We start from the raw sequence: 24,539 nt of genomic DNA, 5'->3' as shown, positions 1-24,539 counted from the left end.
GCTGCCCTTAAATGGTAGATGGAGCACTCAGGAATGGAAGAAACATGGAAGAAAAGAGGAAAACCTTTCCTCTCTGACTGCCATTGTTTCAGCTACCCAACACTTTCCCCAGGTGTAGCTCTCTTGCCATCTTCTCATCTCTCAACTGGTTTTCCTTTTTCTCCATTCTCATACTTCCAGCTTTCTCCAGTGCCAAAGTGCCTCTCCAGGCATTTCCTTCCGTCTCCTCACCCGCCACCTCATTTGCCCTCTACCAACATCTCTTCAAAGTTTCAGAGAGTCTTGGAGCTGGGAGAGAATATTTTGATATGACATTGTTTGAACAGCACACACACGTATGATATGCTTGCCAAATCATACCAAGTTCCAGTGTAAACTGGTGTGGCTCCCAGTAGCCAACCAGTAGTGGGTGCCGGCTCTGATATCCTGGGGTGGAGCTGAGACTTTTGAGTCCGCTTTAGCTCCTTGTGCAGCTGATATCACTGAGCTTTTGGTTTCCTCACTGGCTGCAGCCCTCTACCTCAGCCTGTAGGTACTTTTGGGGATGCCCTGGGCACCCTAGAAGTAACACCAAAGAAATGAAAAGGATGGACAGTAGAAAACTAGAAATGGAAAAGAAAGGTCATAGAAAAAAATCACAATTGTTTTTTGGTAGAAAATTTCTGATTTTGAAAGGAAAACTAATACATGTATCAATCTTAATTTCAACCTATTTATGGTCATTCATTCATGTGGTTGCACTGGAAAACACAAAATCATACTGCCTTGAGGATGTCCTCTGATTTCCAGCCTAAAGTATTTAATATTTTACTTGCTTTGTACCTAATGAATATAATATTTGTACATACTGACACAAAATTTAAAACACTCACTGTGGTGAACATAATTGTACTAAAAACCTTATTGCTATTTTATGGCCTGATACCTGGCATCAGATCATTAGTGGCTATATTTCTCCATGCCCAGTACCTGGCAGCTGCCTCAGCTCTCTGGTATAACAGTTGCTGTGGTGACTGTTTTGTTCTTAAATACTTGCAATATATGAAATGACCACATTAGAAGCTGCCTAACTTGTTTAAATATTACATATATTAAACCCGTTATTTGCTAGTGATAGTGTGGCACTTCTTTCCTTCACCAGAACTCACTCAGTGGAGATGGCATTTTTGTTCCAAATATACTCCATTTATGCCACTTGAGTTGGTTTTAACTTGGGAGGTTTATTTCTTGAGAGTTTAACAGGAGCATTTGAGGGGAAGAGAAAGGGGTTGTCAGCAATCCCACAAAGCCTTCAGCTCGGTTCTGTGACACACACTCCCGGGGCGAGATGCTGTCACCCAGTCAATCAGCCATTAGGCATGTAATTATGGCAACCAGTCATGAGACAGTTCCTAATTAACACTTATTTTTCTCAGCAAACTAGTGTTCCCAGGATCTGAAGCAAAATGGATAATTAAGACATTGCCTCCATCTACCTGGGGCATCCATCAGTTGTCTGTTGTCCTGCACTCAGCTCCAATACCCTGATGTACCTGTTGGCACAGCTTGTCCCCATGCTGTCTGTTCTTCTCCTTGTAGTTATCTGCTTCCCACAGCAGGTGCGGGCAGCATTCCCACTTACAGGACATGGCAGATGCTAATGAAGACTCCTTGAACTTGTTCGGTGTGCATCTTTTAGATTTTCTATCTACATAAGCTCTTAATATTTTTTAATAGTTTTTCTGTAGAGGCTGTTGGATTAGCCTTGTTGGATTTATAGGGGGAAAAAAACCTGCTTATATTTACTTGGGTAAATGCTGAAGTCCAAAACACAGTCATGTCACAAAAATAATTGCTTTTTTGGTGACCTTCAAATTCTGGAAAACTGATGAGCTTCTCCCAGGACCAATTAGATGTATGACATATGCAAAGCTTTGCTGCGTTTAAAGAACATTTACCTTATTCCAAAGCCAAGTCCTAAAAGAACACTATTAAATAATCCACCCATTTATCATGTACAAATAAATGTTTCTTTCTCTCATTGTTTCAAATGACAACTGACTCAGATTATTCCACTGATGTGCTGTGAAGACTCCGAAAGAAAGAATTAAGCAAAAGACCAACACCCAGTGTTTTTCAGCACCTGGTAATGCAAGAATCCGATAAAAACTCATGGAGCTGTGATTCATATTTTGCCTCCTTTTGACCCCTGAACTTTGTATAGTGATGAAATTCGAACAGAAATATTTGCATATTTAAACATTTGGTTTTGAAAACCCACAAGATGAAATTTGCACCACTTTTTTTTTTTTTCTTTTTAATCTGCTTTCTCTTTTCTGTAACTTATTCTTGCATTTCTTTTTCTGTTTAACTTCTGTTATCACACATTGAGGGGCTTTTGAGTGGCATTGAGAGCTGTATTCTATCCTGTAATACTTTACCAGATGTATGACCTTGGGCAGTAAGGGAGAAGTTACCTCACCTGTGTTAGAAATGGGCATAAAAATGAGGTAAGTCCCAGCATGGAGGCTGTGTGATGAGGTAATTGCCTGTAGGCATAAGCAGGAGTTTGTGTATCAGTGGGGTAATTCTGGTGTTACTGAATAGACGGGAATTATTCCACTGATACACAATAGACCTTATTGTAAATCTGCTTGTTTTGTATGTAAGTTCCTCATGTGCAGGTACAGTGGTAGGTGGTAGATTATTGCTGGGAAGCAATATTGTGAATTCTTTCACTCTGTTTAAAAACAAAGCATTGCAGTTAAAGCCTCTCACTTTCTTTTTTTCTCTAAATGGCAGGCAGAGGTGGTTCCAGTCTTAGGTCTGTGAGCAACTTGTACGTAAATTTGGTTAGAGTCATTGTTTAGGAGCAATCCCTAGTAGTCATGATTATTTTCTAAACATTTCAATTGCTCTTTGATAGACCTATCTGGGGGAATTCCGCAACAAATAGACTCCATCCTACTTCTGCATATATATATATATATATATATATATATACACACACACACTAATTTTCCTGCTGAGCCATCTAGTTGTTAGTTATGGCCCACACTTAAAGGTCAGCACTGTCCAATTCCTTCTTATAATTCTTCCATCTTATCATTACATTAAGATATTCTCAACTCTGGAAAGAAGAGCTCAAAACCTGTTCTCTAGATTCTATGAGAATGCACTTTTCTCAAATGCTTATGTCCACGTTCAGCTTTTCTGAAGTTAATTGTCCTGTGAGAATGGAGCTTCTTGGTCTACAGCAGTGTTTGACATGGCAGGGGGAGCAGGAGGGGATTTTTATGGCTGCACACTGAAGTGCAAAAATAGTCAGTTTTTCAGTCAAGTGTTTGAAAAATGATCAGTCTTAGAAAGGTTTGACTTTCCTGGACTTACAGGCAGAGATGGGAGCTGAGAATATGGGCATATTGGTCTGTTTATTTTGATTACTGTAGTAGTAATATGCTTGGTGAACATCAGATACCTTGAGTTTGAAAAATGGTCTTGACAGGCAGCAGAAAACAAGTGACAGATTCCTTCGCATTAAGAAAGAAATTATTCTCCATGACGTAATGAAAGATATATTACATTTCCTGTAGCCTGATGGAAGGTTTAGATAAATCTGGAGGGAAAAGGGAAATGCGCCAGCTGGCTGCAGATGGCAGGTGCACAAAGCCTCATCTCTCAGCAGAGAAGTGCTCTATTTAGGGGAATAGACTTGTAGCTAGAGCCTGTACAGCAGGGTTCAATGAAGCTCAAACCAAAGGAACCTACAAAGGTTTCCTAGAGGGTGACTTTCAGATGCACAGAGGGCAGAACTTGTCTATTAAAGGTAAAAATGAATGCAGGAAAGGGTGACTGGAGTAAGCTTTCCACTGACCTTTATTGTTTGACAGGGCTGCAAGGAACCAGATATTTTCCTTTGGACAATTTGACTCGAGTCTGGGGCTAAATATTGTCTATCCCAACAGAGAAACTGGAGTAAAAGCATAAAAGAAAAAACAAGCAGAAGTTTACTCTTGGGCCCGAAGCATCAGTGAAAAAACCCTCAGTGACCTAAAAAAATTCAGCTCTGGCGATGGAATAGATAGAGACAGTGACAAATATAGTTCAAAACAGAGGGGGAAAAAAAATCTCTTTTGTTGTTTTTACAGGGTATTTCTGTTGCAAGCATGGAAATTTTAGGTTGCTCCCCATTGTCACGCAAGTGTCATCTTATAGACCCATCGAAAGGCTCTTTGCCATATTTTCCTTTATTTTTTTTTCTTTATTGATTTTTCTCTTTAAGACTTTAATTCACTCTTTTTCAGTTGCTACAGTTGAGAGAGAGATTCTGTAGATCACATAGAGATAACATTCCAACCTATGCTGGGTCACTCACACCTCACATAAGAATACAAGCTTCCTGCAGACACCTAGTCCTTTCCTGCTTTTCAGGCCTTTTTGCTCCATCTTTTCCTTTTTTTTTTCTCCCTTAGTATTTGGGTCTTAATCTTTCTTTAGACTTATCCTTCATGCTGTGCTCATCTGAAATGTACCAATAATTGCTGCTACCTCTCTGTGGTTTGATCATTCTGTGCATTCCTTGCTGAAACTATCAGTGAAACGACATCTAAAATATGATTCTGCACAGTTAAGGTAATATTTTGGGTGTCTGAAGTCTCTTATAAATCATTCTGTAGACAGTCTGTTTTTTAAAAGAAAAAATGACAGCAACAAGCCAACCCTAATGACATACTTCAGTGTAACGCTGTAATTTTAGCCCCTGCCATGAACTATTGCTGCTGTACAGTAAAGTATTTTGCTAGTAAACGGTGAAGTGATTTCTAGTAAGGCTTTTTCCCTTTATTTCATCCTTCACCGACAAAATTCACATCTCACAAACTCCAATGTATTAAAAGAAAATACTCATCTGAAGCACATTAGAAACCATGTGAGAGCCATACAGAGAGTAAAGACAAGCTGTTGTAGTTTCACCTGGTTTATCTTTGGATGTTTTTGAAAAGGCAGAAGATGAAGGTGCTTCTTGCCTTCAAGTGGATGAAGTATATCAAGTGTGGGATCTATTTATTGGTGTCAGTGTTTTTACATTGTTTCTGGATATATGCACAATACTGGGAAATGCATTTAACTGCCTCTGCTCTAAGAAGTTTTTTTCCCAGGTGATCAAATATCCCTTTAATAATTTTTATTTTATTTTATTTTATTTTATTTTATTTTATTTTATTTTATTTTATTTTATTTTATTTTATTTTATTTTAATTCACTTTCTACTGTTTCCTGCGTCTTGAAAGTTTTCAGCTTAAATGATCTTTTAGTTCTCTGTCATCATTGCAATTAATTTTCTGTCAATTTAGTTATTAACTGAAGGGTGACTTTGTGCGCAGCCATCTTCACTGCCAGTTGCCACCAGCTGGCTGCAGTGAAAGAATTTGTCATCAGGAAGGTGGTCAGTGGCTCCTTAATGATGGGGTTGGGACCTGGGAAGCAGGGCCTTGGATCGCTGCACTATGGCAGACTGAGGAGCTGAAGGGAATGGCAAATACCACCCTGCTGAGTCCAGGACTTGGGTGGCCTCAGCTTCTGAACTTGGGATGTGTGAATCAGATTTGAGCTGTAAGCCACAGAGCTTCCATGGCTGGCAAGTATAGGGCCGGAAATTCAGATGAAAAGAGCCCTAAAAGTTTTTTTTTGTTTGACGCTCATGTTTAACAGAAAATGATGAATCCATTAGCAACTCCTGCTGCTGCCAAAAGAAACAGACTTGCACTTCTAGATTGCTTTCATTCTATGCTATCAAGCCACTGCATGCTCAGTTTTTGCAAAGCTGACAGTCATCTATCACTTAAAAGAGGTTTTTAGAGGCACAGTCATCTTTGTTTTAAGCGAATGTATGTCTGCCTGAAAGTGGCTCATTAAAGTATGCTGACCTTGTTGAGCACCTCAAACAAAATTCATAGTGGAAAATGTCTTGTTTCATAGTGTTTTTTGTTGTTGTTGTTTTATTTCAGAGTTCTTAATTAATTTCCCATGACAGTGGGGCTTAGGGGGTAATTTTTGTCTGTGATGATGTGTCAAAGGGACGAGATGGCTCTTATACATAGCATAAAAAAGTATAAGTGGAGATCGGGCTGGGGCAGCTCTCATTTTGTAAAGGGGCAAGAACGTTTCTGAGTCTGGCTGCGCTTACTCAGGCCAAACTTTCTACAGCCCTAAGTATCCTGCTGAAAGCAGAGAGACTTCTGAATATGTAAAGGATCCAGGATCAGATGAGTAATGTCTCTAGAAAAAAAAATTCTGAACTAAAGGGTTTTTTTTTCTTCATGAGATACATTATCCAGCATAGTAAAACCATGTGTATTTATAGCCTAGATTATGCTTTGTTTTGTGAGATGAAAAAACACATTTTAGTGTTGGCCCCTTTCCTGAACAGATGTTACTGGCCTGGCTGAATAACTCATTCAAGCATATGATTTAACAGGATTGGATGAGAATTTTTGCCAAACTCAATTCTGACTAGAACTGAAATCTTTCACCACTTCTCTCTTTTCTGCCATATAGCTCTACAGTTCAGCTCAGCCCACATCTCTGTTTTCTGGCTCTGTTCAGGAGTTATATCAGACTCCTTGCTTTCAGACTTGCGTTGTTCCCATGCAAGAGAATTGCTAAGTGATTATTTTATTTTATTTTTTGGTCATTGAAGTGTGTTTCTACAAATGGTTCTGCCTGCCCTTGACAGACTTTTAAAGATCATCTTAAATATGACTTTAACTATGATTTTCTTCTCTGTGCCCAGCTGTAAGTTCTACTGAGCATTTTGCATAGTTGAGTCCCTCCTGTCTAGCTCCTCTATATTTGCAGGCAGTAGAATTGCATCTCCTTCTTGAGGCTACTGAGGCAGGAAGTGTGGCTGCTCCGTTCATAAAAGCATATTAGTAAGAGTAGTTGAGAATATCAGCACCGGTATTTTTTTTCTTGCTTGCTCTTTTGATATATTAGGAAGCATACTTTGTAAATCTCATGTTTTTGTAAATCTCATTTTCTAATTCCCCTTTGGAGCACAGTTTAATGCCTAAAGAAGAATTTGCCTGCCTACATTGTTACAAATGCATCCCATTCTTGAAAGACAACATGGAAAGTTGAGACTTAAGGCATTTGAAGGAGTTATATTCTTAAGATATTAAGTCCATGCATTAAAGGTGTACAAGCAGATTTTCAGAAGCAATCACACACTCAGTTTGGCAAGAGGATCATCTGTATGAGCAGTTCATTGTTTTGCTCTCTGAGATTTGTACAGGTCATTACAGCACAGACTTAGACTAGAAATAATTGAAAATTTTTCACAAGTACTTCAAAGCTCAGGGGATAGGCTCTAATTCACTCACTCTAGTCCTGTGTCCAGAGAGCTGCAGTTGCTTCAGTAGAGTAATCCTGCTTTAAAATGAGAGTGCAGGGGAGCAGGAGAGTTGCATTCTCATGTGTTCCAATAAGATATTTTCAGTATGCCATCAGCTGTTAAGTTATGTTGGAAGCCTTGTCTCCTTTGACTGTGTGTGGCACTGATCCTGCTCAGCAGATCTTGGGGGAGTCCCAGATCACTCACTGGAACTACATGGGATAGTAGGCATCACTACCTGGTGCTTGCTTCATTTGACCACATCAGGAAGTCAAAGGAAAACTCCTCAGTTTTCCCTCTGGGTCAATAAAGACATTCACTGCTGTCCCTGTAGCATAGCTGCTGTAATGGAGCACAAAGAATGGACTCTCCACTCAGCCAGGAAAGAGTGGGTCAGATGTGTGGCTTCAGGCAGTCTGGCACCTGCCAGTACCTGTAGTACTGATGTCAGAAAACTTGTTTCTCAATCATTTTGCTGACTTTTTAAGGTGCATTTTTCTACTCTCTTGAATGATAAAGCCAGGTTGTTTTCACTTTTTTCTTCATTCTTTGTTGTTTCCCTGTCACAAACAGCTGCAAAACGTGAGCTGCCACATCATCAGAAAACATTTCCTTTTTAAAACTAGCATTTCCGAAAGAATTTTAAGAAACAGAATATCTCAGTGAGGAGGTTGGGATTTATCAGTATTGCTTGGGTGCTGCAGCACTGTGCACAGTGACAGACCCACTGCTGCTGCTGGCCCAGTGCTCAGAGCCCCCAGGAATGATAGAAATTATTGAAAGGAGCATTATTCCAAGGAGTGTTTCCTCACTTGATACAAATGTTAAGATTTAGCGTTACTTTTTTTACTGTTAACCTAACCTGACACAGACTCTTAGACCCGGCCTGACACCTCTGCCAGGCATTATGCTTGCAAGGAATCCTCAGTACGTCTTCTGCAGCAGCACTGCAAGTCTCTTTTGCTCCTTTTCTTTGGTGCAAAGGGGCAAGGTGAGGGTCTCATCCAGATACCTCTGCATTGTACTCCTGGTTTCTGAAAACTTCTGCCATATGCTGCGCAAGTTCCTGAATTTATTACTTGCATGAAGTCATGTTTGGCTACAAGTTGAGGGGTTATATATATAAGAATTGCCTTTTGATAATGTTATTCCACGCCATCTGCAGAATATTATCAAGTGGTAGGAGGCTGACTACTAAGACCTTCCATAATGTCAGCAGAAATTCACCTCCTTTATACACTGGTCTTATACCATTTCTCCAGCTTAAAAACCCAGTGCTAAGCCTTTAAAATGACACCATAAGCTACAGACCTTTGTCTAAAAGTAAGGTGCCAGATAGTACCTATAAATGTAGGTTTGTTTTTAGTCTTATATTGCAACCTTGTATGTAATTCTGGCGTATTTGCGCCAGCTTCTTTTGACTGTCATTTTTAACGTATAATGTTTTTACCAGGTGCGCTGTAGAGCTGTGTTATCACTACAGTAAAAAGTCCACATGTACCATGTTACAAAGTGCAGAACATACCACATATAGCTTCCATACTGGGTTTAGAGATCAGACCGTAACATAATTTGGCTCCAGATGCAAGATATAGACAACAGAGGCATGTTTTGTTACAGGTTTTACTAATGCAGATTTAAAGTAACATGACTGAAGTTCTAACTTGATATGACAGTTACACCTTTTCTGGATGAAAGAACCGGCTGCAATGTTATGCCTGGTTTTAAAACCAATACAAATGATCTGAACCAGATTTTTTTCATCACCGTTTTGAAAATTTCCTTTCAGACAGAGGAAGTATTCAGGAGCATTTCAAAGACATGTAAATATGCACTTAGATCTAATAACTTGCGTCCAGACCAAATTACAGCTGGATCACTTATTGTTTTCTATCTCATTTCAAGCTTTCAGTGGTACTTTCCTATACTTTATTCTACTTAAGTTTCCGTGCTGGTGCAGTGTTGTACATAGTTGAGTGAGCATGTCTCATTCCTCTGGTATTCAGCACTGGGCAAATAATGCCAACTGGATGTGTGGCTGCAGGAAAAATGGCACCAAAAGCAGTCAGAGGGTGGGAGCAATACGTGGTTTGGCTGGAGAGATCAAATTATTCCTTCTGATGCGTGAGGATGTTTCTCCTGAACTTAGCACTCAAAAGGGAATGTAAGCTGAGGCTGTGCTTGGCATCGCTTTGCAGTCAATGTGTTAGAAGCAGATCCAAGGAAGTTCTGACAGGGAGGTATAGAAATAATTGCTGATGAATGAGAGCTCATGGCTGTTTTATGTCCATAAATATCACATATCAGAGGATGCTCAGTGCTTGTTTGTGGTGCTATATAAACTTTCCTGTATGCTTTTTTGGCATAATTTTATCCTGTGCAAACACTTTACAAACTGTGACATGAAGCAGCTCGTTTTGCCTACAGCACCAACGTTGTGGTGTCTTGCAGCTCACAGTCACTCATGCTTTTCTTCGTGTTTTTTGTTCACTCTCTGTAAGACAGCATATTATGGCTCATAGCTGATTAAGTTTTCTGAGGGCACTGATGTCCTTTTGGTTGAAAGGATCCTATGAGCAAGCAGAGATGGATAAATAATTTATGTTCAGGATAATGGCAATTGCATTCTTTCTGATATCAGAATTTCTTAATGCTTTAGTTGAACTCTTCAGGATAAGCAGGATAAGGCTTGTGGTTTTCTTTTCAAATAATACAGCAGGATCAAATGTGCTGTATACTTTTCATGGCTCTGTATCTCCCAGAAGCTGAGAGGCATCTGTGTAGAAGCCATTGAACAGCATTCATTTAGGCAGCTACTGGAAAGTGCTAATTATGGGTCATGTGTTAATTCAGGCCTGTGTCCATGTTGAAAGTGCTGGAAGAACATGCCAAGCTGTGACTTTTTGTTTCGCAAGTGGAATTTGTAGCATTGCCCTTGCAACGGTCCTTTTGGAGATGTCTTGAAAGGTCCCATGCTCTGAGAAAATGCTGTCAGTTTGAGGAAACAGAAGGAGGTGAAAAATAGCCACAGATTGTGTCTGCAATTCCAGAACAAACAATAAGAAGGAAATAGATGCAGTTTTATAGCCTGTTCAGTTTGTTCCATTCTTCAGCACTGTGTACTTCATACTTACATAACTCCTGCATATTAGTGTGTTGTTGAGCTTTTCAGTGAGGATGGGTCTCTTGACTCACACTGTGCTGTTAAATAAACGCAACTGCTTTAATGAAAGAAAGAGGTAAAATGGTGAGCACAACTCAGCCTGGAATCCGTAAGGTTTTCAGTTTCATCAGAAGATGAATTCTCATATTTCACTTTGTGGTATGAACTGTTGGTCAGATTCCAACTCGATTATTTCGTGTAAAACAGTAATATTGAAGCACTGCTATGGAAAGCTCATAGCAGTAACATACCTGAAACATTTTTTTTTAGAATCTGAAGAAGCAACTTTACATACAAAGCTTAAATTATGACACTGTGAACCCCAAATTTGAGTACATATCTCCCGTGTGGCTCATAAAATTTCAGATTGAGCCCAAATCAAACCTAAACAAAATCTTCTCTGCTCATGCTCTCTTCAGTGAAATCATTTGCTGGTTCACTCTCCATCCATACCAGAAGGTGAACGGAGCAGTCCTTGCCCTGCAGGCACTGAAGAACCCCACCCTCTGACTTCAGTGACTGCAGTAAGGGAAGGAACTATGATCCAAGGATTTGAAGTAACCTGTGGCTTTCTTTTCCTCCTCTTCTGTTAATGACAATATGGAGGAGTGTTTATTCTTAACCAACGAAAGCAAACATTGAAGTGTCATTTAGACATATTATTTTAGTGAGTACAGTGTAAGTTGAAGCATATTGAGCTTAAAAAGCATATTACCTTGTCAAGTACCATGCGTAAAGAGGTCAGGACTGGTCTTCTGTCTTTTTTTCCTACATATGATAACAAATGAAACAACGTTTGCATTACTGTTTTAATCCACACCATTGTTTATGAGGGTTCTCAAACTCCTTGTAATCCTCAGAAGGTATTTTAGCGTAGGCTGCTGTTATTACCTGATCGAGTTCCAAATGAGACCCAAAGATGGAGCAGCTGGAATTTTCCAAATTAACTACTGGCTGGGGCAGAGGAAGGGCATCTCATTTTCTGAGTACCCAGCCTGGGTAATTCAGGGCTTTATTTTAAGAGGTGAGCTCACATACCATTCAGAGGTACAAGTGTTCTGCATCTCTGAAAATTAAACATTCTGATAGCTCAGGTTTTATGTAGCAAGTAAGCAAAAGTTCCAGAAAAGAGAAATTCTGACTGCGCTGAAGGACAGCTAATGTGATAGATCATAGAGGGACAGCTTTGATTTCCATATACGGGCTTGTGCTGACAGACCAGTGCCCAGGTAGTTAATCAGGCTGCAGAGCGATTCTGCGCAACTTCTTCCCTTTAAGTAACTTTGACAAAGTCAGGCTCATATATATGCTGTGTTCCCTGCCTCAGAGCCGCTCAGGAACATTCTTCAAAAGGCATTTTTGTGTCTTTATAATTGAATTGATTCTGAAGTTGTACCACAGGTGTACACCTTATCAAAGAAGAGCTAGCACTCCATTTGTTCATAATGCCCTCTAGGAGGAGGTTTAACATGCAATGTTTGTTGTTTCTAGCAGGTCTCTCTGCTGAGAGAGAGGTCGCTACTCAGGGAGGCACTTTCCTCCTTGGAAACAAGAAAAGAAATCCCCAGGAAGGAGGAGAAAATGCATCTGGGTAACAGGAGGGGATCTTGTCAATCTTCAAGTCACTAGAAAATGATCACGAAAGTCTTTTGTTAGAGAAGCCTATAATGGTACTATTGCTTGTCTATTGTGGCTACTAACAGCAAATAGCCTGTGAGGGCAGGGGAGATGTAGGATTAGACATATTGTGTAGAGGGGCTCTGGATGCTTGAAAAGTGCATTCCTGCTCACCAAGGTCAGAGGGGTCAAAATAGTGTCATCATTCATCCTCAATGGAAGAATTTCTATAAACAAATTGACCTTTGAAAACATCCATGGCATATATGGAATAATGCTAATGATGCACTTTTGGATTTCTTCCACAAGTGGGAACAGAAAAGCAATTGTAATTCACTTACGTTAAGTTAGAGACTGTGTTCTGTGGTACTTCTTCTGTTGCTAGGATCTGTAGCCATCCTGAAAAAAATTTTTAGACAGCTTAATTAGTATCATAATTTTTGGTGCATCTTAAGGATAAGGGCAGTCAACAAGGTTTTACAGAAGTCTCATGTATGTGTATTTCTGGGGATGATGCTGTACATGTTCATCACAGGTAGGGAGAAAGGTGGACTTGATCTTCTCTGATTGAAGTGGAATGAGTATCAGCTTTGTCCACTGTAGGAACTGCACTTGTTCTCAGTTGTGCTTCTGAGGAGGAGCCTTTGTCTGGTCTATCTGTTGACTTCAGTGCTCATCAGGACTATTGCTTAAACAATTTAATCAGACTATGCTCAGCTATAAGGAAATTGCTCTTCCATAGTGCACTTGAATTGTATGAAAAGAGCTCCAAGAAATGATTATAGGCATTGATGTTTTACTGAATGGAGCAGATAAATATCTGTGAGGTGACTTTGTATAGTAATGATATAGGCAAATTGAATGTTCATTTCAAGCCTTAATTAAACTTACCTAAGTAAATTTTTCAAAAGATTAGAATTACCTACTGCAATTTCAACTATCCTCTCTTCATTTGCAGCCAGGAGCATGTATTCTTTACCTAATGTGCATGTACAGCATCCACTTTATTAGTTCTCAAGCTCACAGTACTTAATGAGGGACCACGGATGAGAAAACAGCCCTTGACCGTGGCTGTCTACTCTGTGAAGCAGTATTGTTTCTAAATGCCTGAATAAAAGCACATTAACAGCAGGAGTCAACAAAGGTAGTTTTATGATTTTTATTTTTAAAGGAAGACTTAAAAGTGTCCCTGATACTTTTTTAGAATCTTTTTCAACTGGATTTTTCTTGAACAATACTTACAACATCCTGATCTTTGGGGTCAAATCATTCTCTCAGTTGCGTGCTGTGCAGTTCTGAAAATTTGGAACAAGTTTAAAAGTTTGAAGGACTGACTATAACCACCAGGTTTAAACACAGAGAGATGCTGGCATTCCTGCGTCCTCCAAAGCACAGCTCTTTGCACAGGTTTCCATCGTTTCTTTGGAGATATTATGGTCTCTACAAAATGGGGGAATTCTGTTCGATACCTGACAAAATGATCTGAGTGCACATGCAACTCCTGCCAGAAGAAAATCCCTGCAATTTCAAACTACTTTGAGATATTCATGTGGTTAAGGTATTGGAGTGAATCTTGGAAGATCTAGTTTTATGCTTTAAACCCATATACAACCTTGGGAAAGTGACCTGGCAGTAAAATGGAGATAAAATCACCTCCTCTCTCACGCAATTCCTCCTGTTCTCTTATAAAGATCTTTCAGGCCAAGGAGCGGGAATGTGCAAGAAAGGGAATTGTAATATAACTTGGTATTTTGAAACAATGTGAGGATGTTCTTAATCCTTCCACAGACAATTGAGTAAACAGGATATGAAATTCAAACCAAAGAGGATATTACATGAATTTTGGCATTTGCAGGAAGACTTCTTGACCAGAAGTCAATGAATTAGTTCTCCTCCTCTAATATTCACACACTTCCCATTTTGTCAGTGGTTTAAAGTGAGAAACTCTTGAAAGAGTGCATGGCTTTTAGAAATAATTATTAAAAAAAAACAAAAAACAAAACAAAAAAAAACAAACACAAAAAAACCTCACAAGAAGGATAGATGGTAGTTTAAATGTGAATAATGCAGAGCATCTGAAAGTTGAGTCTTTCCATTGACTTTTGTAAGTTTTTGTGAGAGTTCAAAGTTGCATTTAGCTGGCAGGGGACCACCTTTGAAGATGGATGGAAGCAGCAAGTGAAGAGAGATTTGAAGGAAGAGAGGGAACATTAAACTGAAGAGGTGGTTTCAGGAGCTTCGAGTCAGGAAAGGAAGCATACACTAGGGTCCCTCATATCAGTAAGCTAACAGCAAAATGGGTAATTTTTAAACAACTGGGCTAACCTTTTCAGGTAGGCCTGATGTATTGAAAGGGTTAGTGCCTGACCGCAAATGCACACACATAAAAAAGTGACTTTATTTGCATGTCAGCTGTTGGAATTTCTCACCTCTGACTGTGGGGCTCATCTTAGAAGTTTGAAAGTCTATGTTTTCATTATAAAATAGGTCATCCAGGATTCAAGTTTCTGACATTAAACTCTCCCTTGGAAGAAGATGTGCTAATTCAAATTAAACAGTAGTTTAGAGAAATTAAAAGCAGAATTCTCATTCTTCCAGTTTGTAGTATCCCAGCAACAGTGGGAAACCTTGCACACCCAGTGCTATTCAACGGGCAGGGTTATGGGGTGAAACTGGGGCTCCAAGCCCATCTCCATTCCTCAGCTGTTTTGGGATACTTGTCACAAGGCTTGAAGAAGCTAAAATGAGAGCAGAAATGGAAGGGGCTGTTCAGAGGAGAAGGCTCATTGTTAGGTGCCACTGGGGCATAGGCCAAGAGCCCCATTTGCTTCCCAGGCCCCTTCACAAAGCACTGCAGGATGAATGCAACACTGCCAACCTGCCCCAGTGCCAGCTTTAAAGGCGGCCTAAATGTGACTTTGCAGCTACAGAAGTCATCCACCCAGCTTTACCTGGGGATTCAGATGAAACGGTTTTCTTTCAGAACGTTAGTATTATTAACTGTTATTATTTCTTTAGATTTTATACAACAATGAAAGGGAGGCTGCAGCAACCCCTCCCACGGATCAAAAGAATGAGAGTTTCATTTTGAAAAGGCTGAAGAAATGTGCCATGAATACAGGGGGATGTGGATTCCAAACACCCTGAAGTCTTAGAAGCAAACAATTGTTCTTTCTTTCATTTGATTCATCCTCAAAGATTCAATACAGGTATCTCACAGTGTCTGGGTGGTTTTCACATCCAGGACTTTGTTTCAGGGGAAGGTGTTGAAAGATACCATAGGAACACTGAAACAAAAAGCACAACCAAGGGATTGGGACGTTGGCATTCAGGAAGAACTGGTAATCTGGGAGGTCTGAGTTATCTCTCAATGGCACAATTTATTGAGCATTGGATCTTCTGCACTTTCTGAAAGTCAGATCCTGTGGAGGGGTCTTGGGCCAGTTTCCAGAAATCAGAATCCTGCTGCCAGTTGTTCAGGTACAAGGACAGTCCTCACCTGCACAATGTCTCTAACGACTTCTGGATTCCATGTTTGTCGGTCTGAGGATTACCCCAAAATTTACTTGAATGGTTACGTTTGTTACTTTAGTGAAGGACTTGATTTTGTTTTACAAAGGAGCTTCTTTCAGTCTTGGTAGGCACTTTACAATTAATGAGGATAATTCTTCAGTAGACAAAGTTGTCCATAAAAAGCTAGAAAAAGTACATACATTAACTCTGGTCTTGTGAATACTGTGGACAAAATACCAACTTCCTGGTTATACCTGGGCAAGTATTTTTTGCCTATGGGCCAATCTGAGAGACGAAGAACAGAAGCCCACTTCTCCAGCTTTTTGACTTCTGTTCAAAAACAAGAGTATGACTGAGCCTTTGTGCCCCATTTGAAATGCAAATCCCCCACTGCCTGGGAAGGAACGGGTTAATATGTTGTCCCCAAGCAGCAAAGCTACCACAGGTGTTTGCCCTCATTCAGGGATTACCATAGCCCAGGCATGGCAGGGCTCAGCTGGAGCGTATTATTCTGTCAGCAGGGGCAGTAGAAGGAAGAAGAGACCAAGTGGCGGGTCAGGCATGTCGGGTGAAGGAGACTTTAATTCTTCTTTTTTAGATGCCCAGTTATGTGAAGCCTTTTTAATTTCCCCAAGTAGCCCTCTCCCCTCAACCCATGAGGCTCTTTCAGTGTCCTTCCCTGACCTGTCACACTTCTCACAGTCATTTCATCTCATCATTTCCATCCTGTTTTACGTGTTTCAGTATGTCCCATTATTTCCGTTTTGGAAGCTTTAAAGTTAACAGACACAGCAGGACTGCAAAGGCTATTAGACACAAATTATCTTCTTCTTCTATTTTTTTTTTTCTGTTGCCTTTGCATGTAAAATACAAGTCCATTCCATTACAAGGAAGTACAGTTAAAAATTGACCTACATTTCTATTGAGTGATGTTTCACGTTGCACGGTGCTCAACTTATGGAAGGATAGGGCTGTTCAGGAGGTAGCAAATTAGTCTGAGAAGGAAAAAGTGTGAAGAATATGTAGTAAAAAATATAACAGACCCTTACATGTAATAAGACTTATTCCTTAGTTTAAGTGAGATTACAATTAGGGGTAGGTAACACTCTGAGTTCTATTGTTCTTTCAGGTTTTTCTTTTTTCTTTTCTTTTCTTTTTTTCTTTCTTTCTTTTTTTTTTTTTTTAATGAGATAATTATAACTATTATACCCTGTTACATTTTGATTCATGCAAAAGACAAATAAATTACATCAGTAAGAATCTTATGTTCATAATATTACGATATGTTTCTGCTTAGGAAATTAACTGACTTTTTTCTGTAATACCATAGATTATAAGATTTGATGGTTAAAAGAGTGGGTCTAACTACTAGCTCTGTTAGTAAAGATAATGACTCTGGATATTTCTAGGTATGCAGTCACTGTTTGATCTCAGGAATTTATTCTCAGCATGATAGCTTATTCCTACCATTAACTGAGAAATTTAGGCATATATATTCATGTTTGTCTGGTTTCTTCATAGTGGCATTTATGAGGTGATCACCTGGCGTTTATGAGCCAAAGAGATTCATTGATTTGTTTGAGGGAAAAGTGGGGATCTCTGACAGGTTGCCTGAATCTCAGCTTCCTCACTTGTCTCCTACATGCATTTATTTTCTATCTGTCCTTGTCTGCTGAGTAACGGGTCTAATAGTGCAATAGGGTAATGGAGCTCTTCAGAGAGGGCTGCAAGACTTAATCAGTGTTTGGAAGGTATTTAAGAGTCTGAGGTAGGAAGAAAATGCACTTTGTAGCTACTGAGCAACACTGCTGCTGAGAAATGACAGATGCATTGTGTTGTCTTTGTAGTTTTAGAATAATTCAGTGAAAGATCCAGAAGTTGAAGTTTGTAAAGTTTTTGGAGGTAGATTTTATTTATTTATTTATTTATTTATTTTTTGTCTTGCAGAAGACAAAGGAGAACCCCAACAAGGCTGCAGGTGTACTTACACCTTTTCTTTGTGTTTGGCTTAGGAATATGTATAAGATACAATGTTCTGCAAATTTCATAGGCATTTCAGTGGTTTAAGGACTTAAGTTTATTGTTGTCCAGGTTGTTTTTTCTTCAAACTTCTTTATTCTGTTTCCTTTATCAACCTTTTCATAAAAGAAGGAGATGTCACATTTTGTTCTGGCTCTGATTTGATTACAAAAACCACTGCTAACAAATAGCAGCCACTGTGCACTTAATCTCTTCTTAAGTACAGTATTAAAGCTTACTCTCCATTCTGGGCACCTTTACACTCTCAAGTTTTCAGGAAGACTTCATTTTCCATGCAGTTATATTTAAATAGCAACAAAGGCCTGACCTCCTTGATGTTTGAGTTCAAAATTTGCCTTGAACCTAATAGGACTAGAACTGCCTCTTTCATCTCCAGGAGCTTCCAGGTAGTTTAATCAGCCCAAGGAGCCTTCATTCCTTGCTGGAGCCTCTTGAGGGATTTTGTAATGGAAATAGCTAGTAAGCAGCATAGCACTGGATTCCCATGAACTTATGAGCACAGGCTAGGAAAGTTTAAGCTACTGATGCTGGGGAATAGAAGAGCTTAAGGGATGGGATTTTTTACAAGTGGCATGCACTAATATCTGCAGAATATTCAGCCCAGTAGTTCAGTATCCTTTGTTGCAGATGAGGGTTAGGGATGGAGACAAGGCTGGACTTGGCACCCCAGTGCCACGTATACAGTTAATCAGCCAATTTGACTGTGCTGGCACTTAGAGTTGTTATTAGACCCATTATGATCATCTTTTACAGAGGCTGCTCAGCAGTGCTGTTTGGTCTCACCTCCCTCATTGAGTCATCCCTTCTGGAGGCTTTGCTTTCACAGCAATTGCAAGAGCTGTTTTCTAGAAGAAAAAGACACATCAGTCAAATTGCAGACAGATCTGTTAGGCTGGTTGTTGCTTCTTAATATGAAAATAATGGGCAAAAGGAAAAAGAAAAAAAAAGCACTAAGCAGAAGGTGTTAAAGTGTGGGATGGAAATTTAAATGTAGGGGAGACTGTAGAAGATAGAAATTCTAATTAAGTTCATAGAAGTATGTCAGCACTCGTTTAGATCTTGAGTTGCTTGATAAAAACAAGCATGTATCAGACTTCAGAGCAAAAACCCATCTTCTTATAGGTTATGAAAAATATTAATGCTCTGGTCAAACTACTGAATTCCTGCTCCCTCACATACCCTGACAGATATGTGCTTCACCTCCTGGTCGCTGTTCCTGCTATATATTGCTGCTGACTGTAGGCATCTACAGCATGAAGATGGTTTTTATATTAGTTAGTGTTTTAATTTGACAAGAAAAGATACAATGATATGTGGCTTGAAAATGAGAAGCAAAGAAATTCAGAATAGAAACAGGGTGCATACTTTAAACAGATATAATTAACCTGTAATACCTGGAGATGTAGTAGATTCTCTGCCATGGCAACTTAAATCAAGTCTTCATATCTTTTTCTAATGTTATAGTACAAAAGACAGTGGTAACAATGTGAGATTATTAGCTTATATGAAAAAAAGAGATCGGGCTGTAAGAGACAGTACTCTGCTCTTATTTTAGCTAAGAGAATTTACTCTTTTGTTTCTAGCTATAAAATTACACAGGTTACTTCTGTCAGTCCCAGGTCTCAGTTCTCTATGGAAACCTGCTTGATTCCATATGCTCTGATCCATGTTTAAAACAAATGTGTGGTGGAAACAGTGTGCAAAAGAAGCTATAAAATATTTAATCAGAAGGGAAGAGACGATCGTTGCTAGTTGATGACTTTGAAATTGCAAGCCTAGGGAGGCAGTTGATGATGTTCAAGGAGACCTGATATTTAGGTAACATGTCCACCTCAAAAGGTGCATGTTGACACTGGAGAAATACATGTTCCACAGCATATAAGGCTCATTCCCAATCTGACCTGTCAATCAAATTCTAAGAGATAGACTCCTTGGAAATTATTTTTTAATGCAATTCATTTGCTTTGTGCCATAGCATTGCCATCTCCTGCTCCATGAAGTATGTTGCAGAGTCAATTCTTACCACTGGAAAGTGATAAGTTATAGATAAAGACTTGTTTGAAGGACTACATTTGTGTAATCTGCTTGCTCTCAGCTCTTGACTGTAGTTGTCAGTGTCTCTGCTTTGCCAGTTTCCTGGTTGGGAAAATTCTGTTGGAAGGCTGGCAGCTAAATCTCATGGATTTGATATACAAGAAAACTTTTAGTCTCTTGCCTCCATTAATAAACAGGCTTGACAGTGCTGAAATGATTAATCACCACAATGTCCTCACCAAACCCTGTCATAATACATGGAAACTTTACATTGTTCTGGTTTTCCTTGCCCTTTTCTGTAGTCCTTTCCATCACTTTTCTTACATCCTAAAGAAAAAAAAAAAAAAAAAAAATGGCTGATCTTTCAATATTTAAAATGGTTGTGATGTTTGTAGTTGTTGATGCAGAGATGTGGGTGAAAAAAAAAAAAAAAAAAAAAAAAAAAATCAAAATCGAGATTGAAATTCTAAGAAAGAGTCAATATTTCTAAGGAAAGATAATAGCTGCTAGAAAAAAAGTATAACATTCACATTCTGGCAAAGCTGCGTACTGTGCCATGCATGTTTGCTTATTTCTCCTCAGTGCTGTTTATAGTGGGCTATTTCCTTTTTATTTTCAATGTGTTCCAGTTGGAAATTCCTCATTCTGAGCATTTTCTACTATGAGAGTCATGAAAATCTGGAAAAAGAAAAAAAGATGATGTGCCAGAATGGGTAACTTAATCCCACCCAATGACAAAATAAGGTGCTTGTCTCTGTATCTGTGAGCTTTATGAGTGTGTATATCATTTGTCAGTGCTGACATATGTATTTTTTCTGTTGCTGTTTATACCTGGGATTTAGAAGGTAGGGAGACCTAAGGCTAGCGCAATCCTAGCTTTTCTAAAAAGCATTCCTCCTATGAAGAAATGTACAAATGTGTTCTTATGTATTTTAGTTGGTGACAGGATTTGAAAATGTTGCTTATTAGGACTGAAATTCTCTAACCATGCTGTTAATTCAAAGGACAGTCTGTGGCAGTATGATCTTTGGCTGAATGCTTCTAGGAATTGACTGGGACAAGGGTTTCCAGAAAAGGGAGGAGATGACAGTTTTCTTTTGAGATTCTCAAGAAGAATTCTGGTATTGATGATCCCATTTGGGCAACTGTCCTCTAGGGTCTGGACTAGGATAGCTGATGCACTCCTTACATTCTGACTTCTGACAGCTGTCAAAAAGTAATGGTTTTCTGTTACTGCTGACACAGGCCAGATTCATACCAATGACTAAGAGAGGTGAAAGGCTCTGTATCCCATTAGAAATCCTCCTCTGTACATTTCTTCTGTTGTTAATTTTTAGTTATCCCTGAAAACTCACGCTGCAGAACTTCACTGGCACCAATTGATCATAAAATAAGAAGTGAGAAATTTAAGCACATCTATTTTGGGGGTAAGGGTGATTCTTTCAGTCTGATATTTCATTTCTGTGCTCAGATATGTTGCATAATAATTTTTTGCCTGTTTTGATAAATGAGTGCTATAACATAGCATTCAAGTTTTATTTCCTACTCAGAGTTTTTTTAGGCATACCAAAGGACACAATCCTAGCAGCTAGAATGTAATTACAGATTTTGCATCTCCTGTATGACCTGTCAGAGGGTCTGCTATCTCTTATAAAGCCATTCCAGCATATAATTAATGTCAATTTGATAGAAGTAACACTTTCATAGATTCTCTTTGATTGACACATTTAAAATGACATCAGTTCCTAGTTTTAAAACCTATTGTTATTAAGTTTCTGTTGCTATTTATGTTAGAAATATGTGCATGTATGTCAAAATAATATATCAACTTTGCTGATTGGCTGTGCCTAGATTGTGTTACCAAGGGAACAGAACAATTGCTTTTAATCTTTTCTAAATTGCCCTATTTGTTTGTTTCATATTTTATTTTCTAAAAGGAGAACTGGATGATTATTTAATTTTTTTTGGCCATTGGTATGTTCAGTTTATTTGATAAAATGTTCGTAGAAACACTTTTGTCGAGATTAAAAAGTAAACAACTAAGGATTATTTCAGATAAATATCTATTACTGTGTTAGTAGGAACACAACTAGCTTTTGGCTTGGTGTATTTAAGAGTTGTTGGCTATATTTTGAACAGCATAGAGTGGATTTATCTCTTTGCATGTAGCTCTTTTTAAATGATAAGATCTTCATGACAGTCAGATCCAGTTTAAGTGGGCCTGGGCAAGACATGATTTCTACACACACTTTTTTTCCAAATTAGTTGTTATTTAACTTCAGAGTAACTCTTCCAGAAAATTTATTTTTCCTGAAAACAGGGAACATAGGTTGAAGCATTTCTCTAGAAGATTGTCTAATGTAATTTTGTGTCAAAAAAATAACGCATATGAAGATGAGTGTCCCAATCTTTGCTGCTGGTTTGTCAGAGAAATTACAGTATCCAGCAAAGAAAAAAGGCAGCTCTGTATCCAGGCATATTTCCAGCAGCATGATAGATTAGATCTGTTAGCTGATTACATCAAAAGGGTTATAAGACCTAGTGTATGTGTTCAGGTTCTGGATGTATCATCATGCCTAATAGGATATATTCCAATAGTCTTCAGGGCAAAAGAAGATCAGAGAGATCTTACACCTGTAGGCTATTTTTAATTGATGGTAAAAGAAGATCAGAGAGATCTTACACCTGTGCAATGTTTCATTGTCCTTTGCTATATTATACTGAAATGTTCTGTAACTGTAACCTCAATAACATGATAAATACTGCATGCACAGTCCAAAAGAGCATGTACTGCAAGAAATTTTATTACCAAAGTAAATAAAACATTGTTGATATGACAACAATAGAGAGATTTATGTTGGGAAAGATCAACAATGCAAATACAGACTCGCCAGGTTCTACCCAAAGAATGAGAACAAACATTATATTTCAGCAAAAGGGAAGAAATGCACTTAGAACTCTCCTGGCCAGTTCTTCAGCTATCAGTTTTCACAAGGATCACAGTTTGTGTTCCCAACCCACTCTTTGATGTTATCTAACTATTGTATCAACTGTTTTCCTATAATATTATTTTGAAATGCCTTCCAAGGGCTGGTATGAATGTAAATAGTTAGGCATTTCTCCAAGTTCATTATGCCTAAAATACATAAAACAATTGCCTTATTTTTATTGAATAAACTGCAATGTATTACCACCTCCAGAGAATCAGATAAATCAAGGTATCATGTGAAAATAATAAAAGCTCCTTAATTGATTTTACAAATAGTATCACCCACCTGAAATATATGGGAAAACTGGAAGTTGGTGATGTAGGATGGAGCATTATTTCATGTTGATAAGGTGATCTGCTCAATCAGGAGATGTAACAGGAGTGAAATTCTGTGCATGTTCATTAAAAGTATAGTGAAACTTTATAACAAAAGATATATCCAATGACAGTCATAGAAATATGGAGTTGAATATGGGCTTGAATGGAAGAAGGATAACACGATCTCAGGGGAATTTTTAGCAGAACAGGAGCCCATAGGCCATGTCCTGTTAAGGAAAGAGCAAAGGAGGTGTCAGCAAAAAAAAAAAATAAAATTACCAAGATCTACTAGAGTAACCTGAGGGTTATTTCACCACCTGAATGAAAGTTTTAGATACGGTGGAACCCATGCTATTTGATTTCAAGGAGCAGGTGACACCTCCACCTAAGTCTGTGAAGTATTTTTTTGCTGTTAATCCTGGCCATAAGACAAAGTGGCTCAGGTAGAATATAATGCTATTCCCACATCAGTGAATGTAGTGAGTGTGGAAAACGATACAAACCTATCCCTTTCATGTTATAATATTAATCTGCACTGGCACAACATGAGTCCACTTTTACAACAAAGATTGGGCCGCAAATGGGAAAGGAACACATGTCAGCTATTCTCACAACAAATCTAAATAATCTAATCTGGTGTGTGGTCCTTCTCAGAAGCTTGTCCAAGTCTGGTTACAAAATTACAGGGTTTGTTTTATTGGTGGGATTTTTTGCTTGCCTGCTTGGTTGGTTTTGTTGTTTGTTCTTACTGGTAAAGACTTACTCTCCATCTTAGAAAAGGCTCAAGTTTGCAACAACTCAGTTCCTTTAGGAATGTCAGTCAGAAGGCCTCTTAATATTTTTGGGTGTCAGAATCTCTTTAATTGAAAGAACTCAGCTATATTCTGTACTTGAGTGATGTAACTTTTTCCTATCCTTTAAATGTACCAAGCACCAATCTTTAGCATACTGTGGGTTGGACTGACTGGCATCTGAACACCTTTTCTGAGTACATGTTCTACACTTTTAAAGGCAGCCAATTCCACCCCCTTGCTGTCTGACTTTTTGCAATGAATACAACATCCATGAGAGGGAGCAGAACAACAGCCTCATGGCCCGACCTGCCTGTGGGGACCACATCTGGCCTGGGAGAGTGGGAACAGCTGGGTGGGCTCAGCCCTCTCCTTCCACATTCTTTTCTGACTCTGCCCATTTGTGGCAGCTGTGAGGGTGAGACATGCTCCCTTTTGGATGTGAATCCTTAGATCACAGAATGGTGAAGAGAGAGTGGTCCTGCACTGTCATGGACTGCCCAGGGCGTTGGTGGAGTCACCGTCCTGGAGGTGTTCAAGGAATGTTTAGCTGTTGTACTGAGGGACATGGCTTACTGGTGATATAAGGATGGTCAGACTGGATGATCTTGGAGGCCTTTCCAGTTGTGGTGAGTCTAATTCTAACTGGGGTGTGAATCTTTAGATGTACATCACAGAGGCCTCTCATCAACTGCCATATGGCAC

The 24,539-nt window shown here is 39.0% G+C and overlaps 1 long non-coding RNA gene across 1 annotated transcript; it reads right to left on the bottom strand.

Annotated features, from left to right (window-relative positions):
- Positions 1-5,735: 5,735 nt before the first annotated feature.
- Positions 5,736-13,834, bottom strand: LOC116653825. Its single transcript, XR_004308306.1, has 3 exons — positions 12,491-13,834; positions 11,248-11,300; positions 5,736-10,570 (listed from the first exon to the last, which is right to left on the bottom strand). It is a non-coding gene; the product is annotated as an uncharacterized LOC116653825 (long non-coding RNA).
- Between the last annotated feature and the right edge of the window lie 10,705 nt (positions 13,835-24,539).

The sequence above is a fragment of the Coturnix japonica genome, chromosome 9, assembly GCF_001577835.2.
Source record: "Coturnix japonica isolate 7356 chromosome 9, Coturnix japonica 2.1, whole genome shotgun sequence".
In the NCBI taxonomy this organism is placed as follows: Eukaryota; Metazoa; Chordata; class Aves; order Galliformes; family Phasianidae; genus Coturnix; species Coturnix japonica.
The sequence above is the reverse complement of the archived record's forward strand: the minus strand, read 5'-3'. Positions and strand labels throughout refer to the sequence as shown.